The following is a 16,370-nucleotide window of genomic DNA, read 5'->3' as shown; positions in this document are numbered from 1 at the left end:
AGAATGGAAGCATTTTCACTTGTCTCTAATGCATTAGTTGGTGGAAAGTTCATTTCTTAGAAATGTCTAAAAAGAACTATGGGATTCTTACTTTCATAATATGAGGAACTGACAACACATCTTTCTTTGAATCTTGAAGGAAATTTGACCCACACAAAATGCAATCCTCCTGTGAAATTCCTGTCTTTCTAAATGTCCACTCAGGTCTGAATTTCCAGTTTGAGCATTGCAGAATGTGTTGGTTTCCCTTCTTGGCTTGTTTGGTTTGCTGACCACAGTAGGACTGTAGGCTCCCAGGAAAGAATAAACCACATTAGTTTTTCTTACTAAGATGATCTGCTATTAGTTTAAAGGCACTACCGTTCTAAAGCCATCCAAACCATCATCTTTATGGCTTAGGACGTCTATGTGTGAAGGATGTTCTCTGATCTCTCTCCTGCTATCTTGCTGTGTTGTTCCCCCTGGCTAGAGTAGAAAGGCAAGGCAGAAGGTGGCTCCCAGAACAGTAGTGAGCTGGCAGGGAATGTGACCATGCGTGACTAAGAGGCATCTGCACATCCGCCTATTTTTAACCTGGTCACAGCAGCCACCTTGTCTGTTTCCAGTAGCTGAGCCCAGGGGTAGGCTTCGTTCTTTTCCAAAAGCAACAGTTTTCCAGGAATAGAGGAAGGAAGCTAAGAGTATCAGGCAATGTACTTGATCTTTTACTAGAATTATTTAATTACAAGAACCCTGGGAAGAAGGCATAGTTCTTATTCCCTTTCTATAAATAAGGATGATGCAAAGGAGAGACTGAATAGCTATGGCCAGTGCCCCAAAGCGTAATTTGAAAGTTAAGATTTGTTTGCCTCCAAAACCCATCTTCCTTGCAGCTTCCCTACCTCCCCCGTGAGTGAAGGCTGGAACTGATCTTATCGATAAGCTCCAGGTACCCCTTTGTTTGGCAGTTGCTGATATTACCAGGGTTACAAACGAGTCCTGGCTTAGGTGTCTGGTTTCTGTGACTGAGAATGGAACTTTCCTCTAAGATCTGGTTTTCTTGGCTTGGCTCCTCCACTACCTTGGTTCTTTCTCTTGTGACAAGCCACTCCACAAGGGTTAATACCTTGTCCTTTACACCCAGCTGCCATGGGATCCTAAAGGCCCCTGAGATCCCGCTGACTTGGGTAGCACTAGGGCCCTCCAGGTGATTCTGATCATGCTCAAATCAAAGGAGCTCTGCTAAAGCTATTCGATTCTTAATCCCCATTATTTCATTCCTGGGGAACAGTATGAGGCCACAGTGATCCTGATCCTGACTTAGATCACTGGTACAGGCATATACATCCATCACACAATCATCCTGGTAAAACCAATATAAGTGGAAATAACTGAAAAGTCTGAATATTTTTTCTCTTTTTGACACAGCTTTTCTGTCATACAGGTTACCAGGAAGCAAACTTCAATTGTGCTTAACTTGAACTTCATTCAGACTGATAACCTGTAATACTTGGGGGAAATATTTTTGGTCTCCTTAGCAGAAAGCTGGAGACATTCTCCCCTTATGAATAAATGTAGTTCCCATGAGGATATTATAGTGAGAGTCAATCTCACTCTACAGATACGCTGAAGGAATGGCTAAGTCTATTCCTCTTAAAATTTGCTACATAAGAGCCACATCAAACCAAATGAAGTACCATCTCTGCCCTTATTCACACTTTCTGTCATACAGCATATGAATCACAGGGTTTCAGTCTCTATTACACTTGGGGAGAGGTCATCAAAAATGAGGCCGCGCAGGGCAAGAAACGACAACTGATATGCCTAGAACTGCTAGATCTATGTCCAGGTGAGCTCTACTCATCACTGGTGTGGTTTAGGACACTTGAGCTTATTAACAGAGGGTGGAAGTGACATGTTCCTAGTGACTAAGCCCTTTATGTAAGAGAGCATCCATATTCTGCATCATTTTCAGTAAGTATTTTCCAAAGGGATTTTCCAAGTTGAAGAAAGCAAGACAACTAAGTCAAGGCTATGGGAAAACCAGTGTTCCTGTTTATAAACACTGGTTTCTTTTTGAAAAATATGTATATACTAGAAAGAGGCCTCTGTCATTTTTCAAAGCATATTTTATTGAAGTGTAGTTGATTTACAATGTTGTGTTTGTTTCTCCTGTACGGCACAGTGATTCATTCATACATGTATATATACACACTCTTTTTCATGTTTTTCATTATGGTTTATCATAGGATTTTGAGTATAGTTCCCTGTGCTGTACAGTAGGACTTTGTTATTTATCCATTTAACAGAGGCCTCTTTGTGAACTCAAGAACTGCTGTGAAGCAATGCTCACTGTGAGATTATAAACCTTAAAGAGACTGGACTCATAGTGCCCCACCAGAAAAATATGCATTGTAAATTGTCTTGTAAAACCTTTAAATTTCTCCTCCAAGATGATAAAATGGACGTATGTCCGCCACAACCAGTGAAATACAAAGAAAATTAATGTGGAATTCACCCCTACCAGGCAATCAGCTTTGACAGCTTCATGTGATTACTTCTGCCTGTTCTTATTCACATTAAAACACACACACACACACACACACACACACATAGAAACATACACTGTCAAATGCCAGTTCCCCAGCTATCACCAAAGTAACCTAGTAAAGATGAAGTGGAACTTATTGCTTACTGTGGTAAGGGAACCCACTGCCTTGATTGAGCTTTGGTAGTTTGACAAGGAAAGTCAAGGTTGGATTTTCTTGAAATCTGATTTTGGTTAAGACTGTGATATACACTTTAGGACTGTGGAAGGAGTAAGGTAAGGATTTTGAGGGAGGAATATAAGAGTCTTAGGGCATAACTATCCATTAATTATGTTGCTTTCTCCTGAAGAGCTGACATGTCTTATAGGAAGCTCATGTAATAGACAATAATTTACCAGGGCAAGGTTCTCCTGGAAAACTTAAATTATGCTAATGATGACAACGGAATTGTAAAGTCATGTTAATATCGATAGTAAGCTGTGCTGAGGTTGAATGTTCAGTTTGTTTCTTAAGTACTGTACTATTCTCTGCAACTTGCCTTATTTTCCTCCACATCAACAGGGATTAAACTCACTTAAAAATTTTTCTGAGAACATTTTCTTTTTTCTAATAAACTAAATATATGCACATTGTAGAAAATATGGAAAGAAAAGTACAAAGGTACAGAAAGTATCAGGAAAAAACAAACACACAAAAAAAAAACACGGTGGAGAAGGAAATGGCAACCCACTCCAGTATTCTTGCCCGTGGACAGAGGAGCCTGGCGGGTCACAATCTAGGCGGACACAATTTAGTGACTAAACAACAGGGCCTTCAAAGCATGAAGGAATCTTCATCTTTTATTTCTCAGAACCAAAATCACAGGATATAGAGACCATTTTTTATGATAAAGGTACAAGGAAGATACCTGCTGCTTGGGTTGAAGAGTGCAGAAGAGAAGGTGATGGGGCCTCTCATTTCTCATGAGGTGAGTCCTCCTCCTGGGCCGGGGTCATCTCCACCCTCACAGCCTCCCCAGCACCACCACTGAGTGATGTAAGGGACCCCACAATACCGCACTCTGTAACTGTCAATGCCACACTTGAAAGATCCACCATCCTGCACGCCACGACTAAGACCAGGTGCAACCAAGTGAAAGAAATAAAGAAGCATTTTAAAAATTGTCAGTTATGGCAATGGAAATACTTCACTCCCAAACAACCATTCATCAATAATAATAATAATTGATAATATAATACGATGGAGGAATAACCTGTTTGAACCAACATTTATCATATATGTTATTTGGCTTTTTTGAGACAATAAACTATTGGAAGAAAAAAAAAAAAGAGATTGGAAGGAAATGCATCAGAATGCCAGGGGTGACTGTCTTGGACTAGCGGTGACTGCCTCCCCCTTGGTCTCAGTAACGTTCACTGTTACTGTCTCAGTGCACTAGTTTCCGCATTTGTTTGTACAGAAACAGTATCCTCTCTCCAGGCTTTATTCTGCATACTGTGACTTAAATAATTAGCAATAATGAAATAAAAAAAAAAAAAAAAACCACGGATACTATTACCACCCAGAGAGAAGTGTTTAAGACTTCCAGTATCTTGTCTAGCTTTTAAGGAACCTGGAAGTCAACTATCCCTTTAACACAATAAGAAAGTAGCTGAGCAAACTGAAAATCAACAGCTCTTCTTAGATCCACCAGAGAACTGAAGTTTGTTCAGAGCAAACTGCTACCCCTCCAGCTGAAAGAGACAGACAAGCAGATACAGAGAATCACAACCTACTGGAGCAGCAGCAGGTAACTAGTACCAGGCTTTTGTTTTTTAGTCGCTAAGTCATGTCCAACTCTTTTGTGACCCCATGGACTGCTGTCTGCCAGGCTCCTCTGTCCATGGGATTTTCCAGGCAGGGCTACTGGAGTGGGTTGCCATTTCCTTCTCCAGGGGATCTTCCTGACCCAGGGATTGAACCCGTGCCTCCTGCACTGGCAGGTGGATTCTTTACCACTGAGCTACCTGGGAAGCCCCAGTACCAGGATAGAAAAACCTCATCTACAATAAATTGCTGGAGGCCTCAGTTGGATAAGTTTGAGAGCTAAATATAGCAGGGGTGCCCAGTCTTAGGAGGGTTCCCACACTTTCATGAGATTTACCCCCTGGAACCCTATCAGGTTCTCACAGCAAAGACAGGAGAAAAATCCCCCTCACTTTTTGAGCAGAGAGAGTAGGAAAGTAGCCATATTTAAATATACTTTCTTAACAAGGCCCACCCTTAACAAACTATTTTGCCAACATGGAAGAATAACAATACCCAATTCCAGTACCTTCTTGTCTCTTCTAAGGGCCGGGGAAACCAATCTGAGAAGCACTTGTGAAGATCACAGCCCCAGGGGCTCACTAAATCATTGCCACCTAATCGTAGGTGCCTAGCAGTTCCTCTGTGCCAAGACCCCACCACCACATCAATAAGTCTGTAGAAGAATGCATGTTGCTCTAGTGACAGCTCCTGCCCTCCAGCACTCCTGAGGTTAGCTTGGCCTCTGTCCTTTTGTAAATTAAACAACACTGTCTTGAGTCATCCCTCTCCCCTTTCCCCCATGTCTTGGTCCTCCTCAAGCTGTCTGCAAGTTGTGTTTTTTTTTTTTTTTTTTTTTTAGTGATTTCCCATGTTGTTTATTTGTTGATTCTGCATAGCACACAGCCTGTCTCTACAGCATGGAACAAGGCAGTTTTAGGATTTTTATTCAGAATCTGGGAGAGATGAGTGGGGGCATCTGGTATGTAAGCACAGCCAAGGTCTTAGCTGAATATATAACAACCCTGTTCTAAAACTTGTTGGCTGTTTCTCCCTTGAAAATCAGGGATTCCTCAATGACTGACCCTCCTATGGCAAGGACCTTCCCTCCTTATGGGCCTCCCAGGTGGTGTTAGTGGTAAAGAACCTACCTGCCAGTGCAGGAGACTTGAGACAATGGTTCGATCCTGTGTTGGGAAGATCCCCTGGAAAAGGACATGGCAACCCACTCCAGTATTCTTGCCTGGAGAATCCCATGGACAGAGGACTCTGGCGGGCTACAGGCCATGGGGTCGCAAAGTTGGACATAATTGAAGCGACTTAGCATGCATGCAATAAGAATGGATACGTGCATGACTAAATGCCTTTGCTGTTCACCTAAAACTGTCACAACATTGTTAATCAGCTATCCCCCAATAAAAATACTTAAAAAAAAAAAAAATAAGTCTCCTGTACAATAACAGGGTCATACCACTCAATAAACTGTGCATCTCAGGTGTTATTTTTACAGAAGGTCATTACAGAATACTAAAAGTTATCATTCTCCAGGAAGAATCACTCTTAAAAATTTCACTTATTAGTTCCTTTTCCATTTTCTCCTGTTCATAAATTTATTAAGATATACACACAATAACATTTTCCAATTTTAAAAGCAGAGTTTTGGCAATTACATACAGTAATGTAGACAACTCCACAGTCATGAAAGAAAATTGTCTTTACCCTGAACAGTTTTCTCATGTCGATTTCCAGTCAATTTCTTACCCTGACTCCCAGCATCAGGGCAATCATTGACCTGCTTTCTGTCACTATCATGTTGCCTTTATTAGAATCTCATATACGTGGAATTATACATCATGTAGCCTTTGTGTTTGACTGCTTTCAAGTACTATATCATCTTTGAGATTATTCATGTTGTGTATGTAGTCTATAGCTTTTTATTGCTGAGTACTATTCCATAATAATGATTATCCCACAATTTATCTGTTCACTAACTGATGAACATTTGAGTTGTTTACAATTCTTGACAAAAAAGCCTACTATAAACACGGCTGTACAAATTTTTGTGTGGATATGTTCTCAGTCCTCTCAGTTGAATGCTTAGGAATGAAATTGGGTTAGAAGGTAAGAATTTAACTTCACAAAATAATAGCAACTGGTTATCTGTGTGAGAAAAAAACTTCAAACCCTTCATATCATACACAGAAATTAACTCAGAATGAATCTAAATGGAACTGAAATTTTAAACATAAAATATTATGTTTCTAAAAGAAAACATCGAAGAAAATCTTTGTGATTGTGTGTTAGACAAAGATTTCTAAAACAGGACACAAAAGCATGAACCATAAAAATATTGATGAAATGGATTTCGTTAAAATTAAAAATTGTGGCTCTTTGAAAAACACAGTTAAGAAAATGATAAGGCAATCCATAGAGAAGAAGAAAATACTTTCAAGCAGGTATCTGAAGAAGAACTTGTTCCCAGAATACATATAAAGATCTCTTACAACTCACTAAAAAGAAGCTAATTAAAAAAAAAAAAAAAAAAGGAGGCAGAAGATTTGAAGACATGTCACAAAAGAAATATATGAATGATCAATAAGCACATGAAAAGATGCTCAATACTCATCATCATCAAAGAAAAGCAAAACAAAATTACAATGAAATACCACTACACACCCACTAGAATGGCTAAAATTTTTAAAAATCGACAATGGGAAGTGCTGACAAGGATATGAAGCAACTGGAACTCATGCCTTGCTGGTGGGAATGCAAAACAGTTTTACCACTTTGAAACTAATATTTTGTTAAAGAAAACTATATGACGTACCCATGTATGTGTGTGTCATAATTTAGATAATATTTGCTCTTCTAATGGATATTTGAGTTGATACTGGTTGGGATTATTATGCCATTATAAATAATTCTAGAAAATCATTAAACCTGCTCTATAATTTTTATCTCTCTTTTAAAAAACATTAGTTGAGTTACCTTTAAAGTTATTGCAGAAAACATTTCCCTTCCAATTACATTGGATTCTAATAAAAGACAAAAACAAAAGGTGATTGTTTTATTTCTCAGTCATGTTTATGCTTGTTCAGTAAAACCTTCTGGATACTTATTTTCATAACACTTTCATCAACTTTTAAAGAAAGACCCTACAATTAAAGGCCTAAATGTGAGACCAGACACTACAAAACTCCTAGAGGAAAATAAAGGCAGAACACTGACAAAAATTGTAGCAATATCTTTTTCAATCCATCTCCCATAATAATGGAAATAAAAAAAAAAAAAACAAATGGGACCTACTTAAAAGTTTTTGCACAGCAAAGGAAACAATAAACAAAACAGAAAGACGACCCACAGAACAGGAGAAAATATTTGCAAATGATGTGACCAACAAGGGGACTGGTCTCCAAAATTTATAAACAGCTTGTGATGCTTAACAGCCTAAACAACCCACTCAAAAAATGGACAGAAGACCTAGACAGACATTTCTCCAAAGAAGACATACAAATGGCCAAAGGCACATGAAAAGATGTTCATGAAAAGATGTTCAACACCGCTAATTATTACCGAAATGCAAATCAAAACTACAATGAGGTATCACCTCACACTAGCCAGGATAGCTGTCACACAAAAAAACTCCACAAACAATAAATGCTGCAGAGGGTACGGAGAGAAGGGAACCCTCCCACACTGTTGGTGGGAATGTAAATTGGTACAGCCACTATGGAGAATAATATAAAGATTCCTTTAAAAACTACAGTTACGATATAACCCTGCAGTCCCACTCCTGGGCCTGTATCTGGGGGAAAAAAAAAACATGATCTGGAAGGATACATGCACCCCAATGCTCATCACAGTACTATTTACAATAGACAAGACATGGGAGCAACCTAAATGTCCATCAACAGAGGAATGGATAAAGAAGATGTGGTGCCCACCCTCACATTCTCCCACAAAGTTCAAAAGTCTGTTCTGTATTTCTGTGTCTCTTTTTCTGTTTTGCATATAGGGTTATCGTTATCACGTTTCTAAATTCCATATATATGTGTTAGTATGCTGTAATGTTCTTTATCTTTCTGGCTTACTTCACTCTGTATAATGGGCTCCAGCTTCATCCATCTCATTAGGACTGGTTCAAATGAATTCTTTTTAATGGCTGAGTAATATTCCATGGTGAGAATGTGAGGGTGGGATATTTCAAAAGAACAGCATGTATACTATCTATGGTGAAACAGATCACCAGCCCAGGTGGGATGCATGAGACAAGTGCTCCGGCCTGGTACACTGGGAAGACCCAGAGGAATCTGGTGGAGAGGGAGGTGGGAGGGGGGATCAGGATTGGGAATACATGTAAATCCATGGCTGATTCATATCAATGTATGACAAAACCCACTGGAAAAAAAAAATAATAATAATAAAAAAAAAAAAAGAAAAAAAAAAAAAAAAGAAGATGTGGTGCATACAGACAATGGAATATTACTCAGCCATTTCAAAGAATGAAATAATGCCATTTGCAGCAACATGGATGGACCTACAGAGTGTGACGCTGACTGAAGACAAGAGAAATATCACAGGACTTTACTTACATATGCAGCATCTAAAAAGAAATGATACAAATATTCTTACTTACAAAACAGAAACAGATTCACAGACTTAAGAGAATGAGCTTATGGTTGCTGGGGAAAAGGATAGGGAGAATAAGATAGTTAGGGAGTCTGGGATGGACATGTACACACTGCTATATTAAAAATGGATAAATAACAAGGACCTACAATATGTCACATGGAACTCTGCTCAATGTTATGTGGCAGCCTGGATGGGAGGGGAGTTTGGGGGAGAACCGATACATATATATGTATGGCTGAGTCCCTTCGCTATACACCTGAAACTATCATAACACTGTTTGTTAACTGGCTATACCCCAGTATAAAATGAAAGGTTTAAAACAAAAGATCCTAAAAATTACTTTACCTTGTCTTTTTTTTTTCCCTCAAGCCCTTAACTTTGTAAAGGAGATTCTGCATTTAAAGCAGATGTTTATGCTCCTTAACTTAGTTGGATATGCAAAAGGCTGCTTCAGAAAATCAAGTACCCATATTTGCACCTGTCACTGAATTTTGTAGAGTCAGGGCTGCTCTGAATGTTCCAAGAAGGCAAAGTTTGGGGCAAGTTATTTGAGCTGGCAAGGCCTTGAGAGCAAGTTATTTGAGCTGGCAAGAATCTCAATACAAGATTATTCTCTCCTACCAGGCACCTCCTAAAGGCAATCAGTCCTGGATGTTCATTGGAAGGACTGATGCTGAAGCTGAAACTCCAGTACTTTGGCCACCTCATGCGAAGAGTGGATTCATTGGAAAAGACCCTGATGCTGGGAGGGATTGGGGGCAGGAGGAGAAGGGGACGACAGAGGATAAGATGGCTGGATGGCATCACCGACTTGATGGGCATGAGTTTGAGTAAACTCCGGGAGTTTGTGATGTGTCTGGTGGTGAAAGTAAAGTCTGGTACTGTAAAGAACAACATTGCATAGGAACCTGGATTGTCAGGTTCATGAATCAAGGTAAACTGGACATGGTCAAGCAAGAGATGAAAAGAGTAAACATTGACATCTTAGGAATCAATCAGTGAACTAAAATGGACCAGAATGGGTGACTTTAATTCAGATGACCATTATATCTACTACTGTGGACAAGAATCCCTTAGAAGAAAAGGAGTAGCCCTCACAGTCAGTAAGAGAGTCTGAAATGCAGTACTTGGGTGCCATCTCAAAAACAGAATGATCTTGGTTTGTTTCCAAGGCAAATCATTCAATATTACAATAATCCAAGTCTATTCCCCCAGCCACTAATGCTGAAGAAGCTGAAGTTGACTGGTTCTGTGAGGAAGTACATCTTCTAAAACTAACATCAAAAAAGATGTATTTTTCATTATAAGGGATTGGAATGCAAAAGTAGGAAGTCAAGAGATACCTGGAGTAATAGGCAAGTTTGACCTTGAATTATAAAATGAAGCAGGGCAAAGGATAATAGAGTTTTGTCAAGAGAACACAATGGTCATAGCAATACTCTTTTCCCAACAACAAAAGGGATGACTATACGCATGGACTTCACCAATGGTCAAGACCAAAATCAGACTGATCACATGCTTTGTAGCCTAAGATATGAAGAAGGCAATGGCACCCCACTCCAGTACTCTGCCTGGAAAATCCCATGGATGGAGGAGCCTGGTAGGCTACAGTCCATGGGGTTGCTAAGAGTCGGACACGACTGAGCGACTTCACTTTCACTTTTCACTTTCATGCATTGGAGAAGGAAATGGCAACCCACTCCAGTGTTCTTGCCTGGAGAATCCCAGGGATGGTGGAGCCTGGTGAGCTGCCGTCTCTGGGGTCGCACAGAGTCGGACACGACTGAAGTGATTTAGCAGCAGCAGCAGCAGCCTAAGATAGAGAAGCTCTATAGAGTTAGCAAAAATAACACTGGGAGCTGACTCTGGCTCAGATCATGAGCTCTTTATTGCAAAATTCAAGCTTAAATTGAAGAAAGTAGCGAAAACCACTAGACCATTCAGGTATTACCTAAATCAAATCCCTTATGATTATATAGTGGCAGTGATGAATAGATTATGTATATATATATATGTATATACATATGTTATAACTAGATATGTATACATTAAATATGTAAATATTTAATGTAAATAGATCTTATATTATATAGTTATACATATATATATGTAGACAAAGTGCCTGAACAACTATGGACAGAGGTTCATAGCACTGTACAGAAGGCAGTGACCAAAACCATCCCAAAGAAAACAAGGCCAAGTGGTTGTTTGAGGAGGCCTTACAAATAGCTGAGAAAAGAAGAGAAGCAAAAGGCAAGGGAGGAAGGAAAAGATATACCCATCTGAAAGCAGAGTTCCAGAGAATAGCAAGGAGAGATAAGAAAGCCTTCTTAAATGAACAATGCAAAGAAATAGAGGAAAACAATAGGATGGGAAAGACTAGAGAGATCTCTTAAAGAAAATCAGAGATACCAAAGGAACATTTCATGCAAAGATGGACGTGATATAGGACAGAAACTGTAAGGACCTAACAGAAGTAGAAGAGGTTGAGAAGAGGTGGCAAGAATAAACAGAAGAACTATACAAAAAAGGTCTTAAAGACCTGGATAACCACAGTGGTATGGTATCACTAATCTAGAGCCAGACATCCTGGAGTGTAAAGTAGGCCTTCAGAAATATTACTATGAACAAAGCTAGTGGAGGTGACAGATTTCCAGCTGAGCTATTTAATATCCTAAAAAATGATGCTGTTAAAGTGCTGCACTCAATATGCCAGCAAATTTGGAAAACTCAGCAATGGCCACAGGACTAGAATAGGTCAGTTTTTCATCCCAATTCCAAAGAAGGGCAATGACAAAGAATGTTCAAACTACCATAAAATTGTGCTCATTTCACAAGCCAGCAAGATTATACTCAAAATTCTTCAAGCTAGGCTTCAGCAGTATGCAAACTGAGAACTTCCAGATGTTCAAGCTGGGTTTAGAAAAGGCAGAGGAACCAGAGATCAAAATGCCAACATCTGTTGGATCATTAAAAAAGGAAGGGAATTCAAGAAAAATATCTACTGCTGCTTCACTGACTATGCTAACATCTTGACTGTGTGGTTCACAACAAACTGTGGAAAAGTCTTAGATGAGAATACCAGACCACATTATCTGTCCCCTGAGAAACCTGTAAGTGGGTCAAGAAGCAACAGTTAGAACATAGAACATAGAACAACTGAGTGGTTCAAAATTGGGAAAGGAATACGACAAGGCTGTAAATTGTCACTCTGCTTATTTAACTTATATGCAGAGTGCATCATGGGAAATACCAGGCTAGATGAAGCACAAGCTGGAATCAAGATTGCAAGGAGAAACATCAACAGCCTCAGATATGCAGATGATACCATTCTAGTGGTAGAAAGTGAAGAGGATCTACAGAACCTTTTTTTTTTTTTTTTAACTTGCTTATTTTCTCCTTTAATACAGTCAGCCTGTGGGACGTCATTAGGCTAACTTTACAGATATGGTTCAGACCAGTTATCAAGTCCTCAAGGCCTACTCCTCCTAAGAGGCACACCTGGGGCTTCCCTAAGCATGGCTCCCCTTAGATCCTCCACTTTCTCTGCTCTAGGGCTCCTTGGCCAGATATGAGAGAGAACAATTACCACTGTTTGGGCTCTGTTCTCCGGCCGAGAGCAGAGTCCAAGGTTCAACAAGCTCCCTCCAGGGTCTTTTTTTTTTTTAAATTCAAGCTCGGCAAGCATGACCAATGCTTCCATCTGCCAGGGAGCAGGGAAGGGTCTGCCATCTTTGGCTGCAGGCTCTGGTCAGTTGCAAAGGGGCGGGGCTGTATCATGTTTTGGTGTGTTCTCCTGTGTTATTGCATGTGCAGCCCTCTGTATCATGTTCCAGGGCCCAGGTGGGCACACTCTGCCTCTTGTTCCCCCTTGGTTTTTTTTCCATGACAGCATCAAAGCTGCCAGTGCAGTCAGGCACATTTGTTTCTGCAGCAGAGCACACTGCCACTTTGTCTTAGGGCAGGAGTGGCGAGAGGAAGGAAGCTGAGCAGGGTGAATGGTGGGGTTGAAACACGAGGAGAGGAGCCACGTGTGCCTCCGCTCAGGCTGGTCTGAGGCCAGACTGATGGGAGGCCAGTTGGAGGATCCAATTCAGAGTCCAGGAAAGGTGGCTGTGGGGCCTCCAGGGCAGGAGGCGTGGCTGGTGCTGGGGTCTCAGCCTCCCTTCGGCGCAGGCCTGAGTTTTGTGTGGTTCTATATATCGTCACCCTGCTTATTTAACTTATATGCAGAGTACATCATGAGAAACGCTGGGCTGGAAGAAGCACAAGCTGGAATCAAGATTGCCGGGAGAAATATCAATCACCTCAGATATGCAGATGACACCACCCTTACGCAGAAAGTGAAGAGGAACTGAAACGCCTTTTGATGAAAGTGAAAGAGGAGAGTGAAAAAGTTGGCTTAAAGCTCAACATTCAGAAAACTAAGATCACGGCATCTGGTCCCATCACTTCATGGGCAATAGATGGGGAAACAGTGGAAACAGTGGCTGACTTTATTTTTCTGGGCTCCCAAATCACTGTCACTGCAGATGGTGATTGCAGCCATGAAATTAAAAGACACTTGCTCCTTGGAAGGAAAGTTATGACCAACCTAGATAGCATATTAAAAAGCAGAAACATTACTTTGTCAACAAAGGTCTGTCTAGTCAAGGCTATGGTTTTTCCAGTGGTCATGTATGGATGTGAGAGTTGGACTGTGGAGAAAGCTGAGCACCGAAGAATTGATGCTTTTGAACTATGGTGTTAGAGAAGACTCTTGAGAGTCCCTTGACCTGCAAGGAGATCCAACCAGTCCATCCTAAAGGAGATCAGTAGTAGGTGTTCACTGGAGGGACTGATGCTGAAGCTGAAACTCCAATACTTTGGCCACCTCATGCAAAGAGTTGACTCATTGGAAAAGACCCTGATGCTGGAAGGGATTGGGGGGAGGAGGAGAAGGGGACAACAGAGGATGAGATGGCTGGATGGCATCACCGACTCGATGGACATGAGTTTGGGTAAACTCCGGGAGTTGGTGATGAACAGGGAGACCTGGCGTGCTGTGATTCATGGGGTCGCAAAGAGTCGGACACGACTGAGCGACTGAACTGAACTGAACTGAAACATTCTTTTCTGCTGCTCAGGTACTCCTGTCTGCTCTCAGCTGGTGTTCTGCATGCACTTCTGTGTCTGAAGGTATATTCCTGATGTATCCATGGAGAGAGATGTACTCCACATCCACCTACTCCTCCACCATCTTGTTCTCCCAGAATCTCTTGATAAGGGTGAAAGAGGAGAGTGAAAAAAGCTGGCTTAATACTCAACATTCATAAAACTAAGATCATGGCACCCAGTCCCATCACTTCATGGCAAATAGAAGAGAAAAAAGTGGGAGCAATGACAAATTTTATTTTCTCGGGCTCCAAAATCACTGTGGACTCCAAAATCACTTCAACCATGACATTAAAAGATGCTTGCTCACTGGAGGGAAAGCTATAACAAAGCTAGACAGCATATTAAAAAGCACAGAAATTACTTTACTGACAAAGGTCCATATAGTCAAAGCTATGGTTTTTCCAGTAGTCATGTACACATGTGAGAGCTGGACAATAAAAAAGGCTGAGCACCAAAGAATTGATACTTTTGAACTGTGGTGTTGGAGAAGACTCTTGAGAGCCCCTTGGACTGCAAGGAGATCCAACCAGTCCATCCTAAAGGAAATCAACCCTGAATAGTCATTGGAAGGACTATTGCTAAAGCAGAAGCTCTAATACTTTGGCTACCTGATGGGAAGAGCTGACTCACTGGAAAAGACCCTTATACCCTAGTATAAGGTTCTAGGAAAGATTGAAGACCAAAGGAAAAGAGGGCAGCAGAGGACAAGATGGTTAGATAGCATCACCAACTCAATGGACATGAATTTGAGCAACCTCTTCGAGACACTGAAGGACAGATAGTGAAGGATAGTGAAGGATGGCATGCTGCAGTCCATGGGTCGCAAAGTGTCAGACATGACTTAGCAACAGCACACCACCTCCTGGGATTCCTGTACCCACACGACCAGTCTGTCTTCCACTTGCAGTATAGCATCCAATAAATTACATGAGATATTCAATACTTTGTTATAGAATAGGCTTTGTTTTGGACAATTCTGCTCAACTGTAGGCTAATATAAGAGTTCTGAGCACATTTAAGGGAGACTAGGCTAAACTATGATGTTCAGTAGGGTAGCCGAATATAATGTGTTTAGGCACAATGTGGCTTCTTTATTCAATAACAGTGTTAGGAAGAGACTGTACCAAATTTGTCTAATTCTGAGCATACTTTCCTTCGGTCTGAATCATCCCACATGTCCCCAGAAACCTTCTCCAGATTTCCTAGTAACTATTCTCATTTCCTAAGAATCTGAGTCCTTAATAAATAGCCTAAAGTAGGGAGAGTTTCCCTGGAGTCCAAGACCAGTTCCCATTGCTTTCAGTCTACTCCTACTTTTCAGCCTGTAACTCCTTCGACAACTTTCTCTTACACACAGCTTACTGAGGGCATTCTACGCCAGCTCGTACACTCGGTGCAAAGGGAAAATATCAAGGAGCGTAAACTCCACTACCTGTTTGCATCTCCCCTAGAAGCAGGAACTTCCTGTGCCCACTCCGGGACCCCACTCCTTCCTCCACGGTCAGGGTCTTATGAAATGGAGACAATCCAGCGTAACACTCTTATATGTGGTGTCTCATAACCTACTGAGTGCCACACTCTTTGGCCTTTTTAATATGGATGAGCAAGCGAAAAATACAGCATCTCTTATTTACAGGATGGATAAGAAGCTCAACCTGGACCTGGTTCTAAGTTGGTTCTGTTTACTCCCAAACCAGCAAGCAATCAGTGCAAAGGATGTATGCCAGATAACAAGAGTAAATAAATGCACCAGAGAGAAACCAACCCATGAACACAGCACTCTGGGGCCTCCTTTAGTGGCTTACAGACCTGTATCTGAAGTTGGCCCCCTGAAAGGGGCCACGGGGCAGAGTGGCTCCAGGCCCCAAGGATTTTATAGGTTATGACAGTAACTAGAGATATTCCATGTATATACAAAATAAACACCAGTATGTTGGATTTTATCAATTCTAAAACTTAATTTTTTCATCTTCAAAAGACACGATCTCTTTTAATCTATGGTGTCATAATTTTGATTGGCGACAATTTTCTTTCTTAATGGTAAATAATAATGCATTTACAATGGATGATGTCTTAGAGTTAATAAGATAGTCTGTATTTTTTTTTTCTTCCTTAATATGCATTATATGCAGCAAAGTGGTATCAACTCTTCCACATCTCGAAGACCATTCATATCAGTGCATGAAGAGCTGCTTCCTTCTTCCCAACCACTGCATATATTCCATTATGTTTTTATCAAAACTTAACTATAAGCACTTCCATACTTAC

The sequence above is a fragment of the Dama dama genome, chromosome 29 (assembly GCF_033118175.1).
Source record: "Dama dama isolate Ldn47 chromosome 29, ASM3311817v1, whole genome shotgun sequence".
Taxonomy (NCBI): Eukaryota; Metazoa; Chordata; class Mammalia; order Artiodactyla; family Cervidae; genus Dama; species Dama dama.
This window is presented reverse-complemented; position numbering follows the sequence as displayed.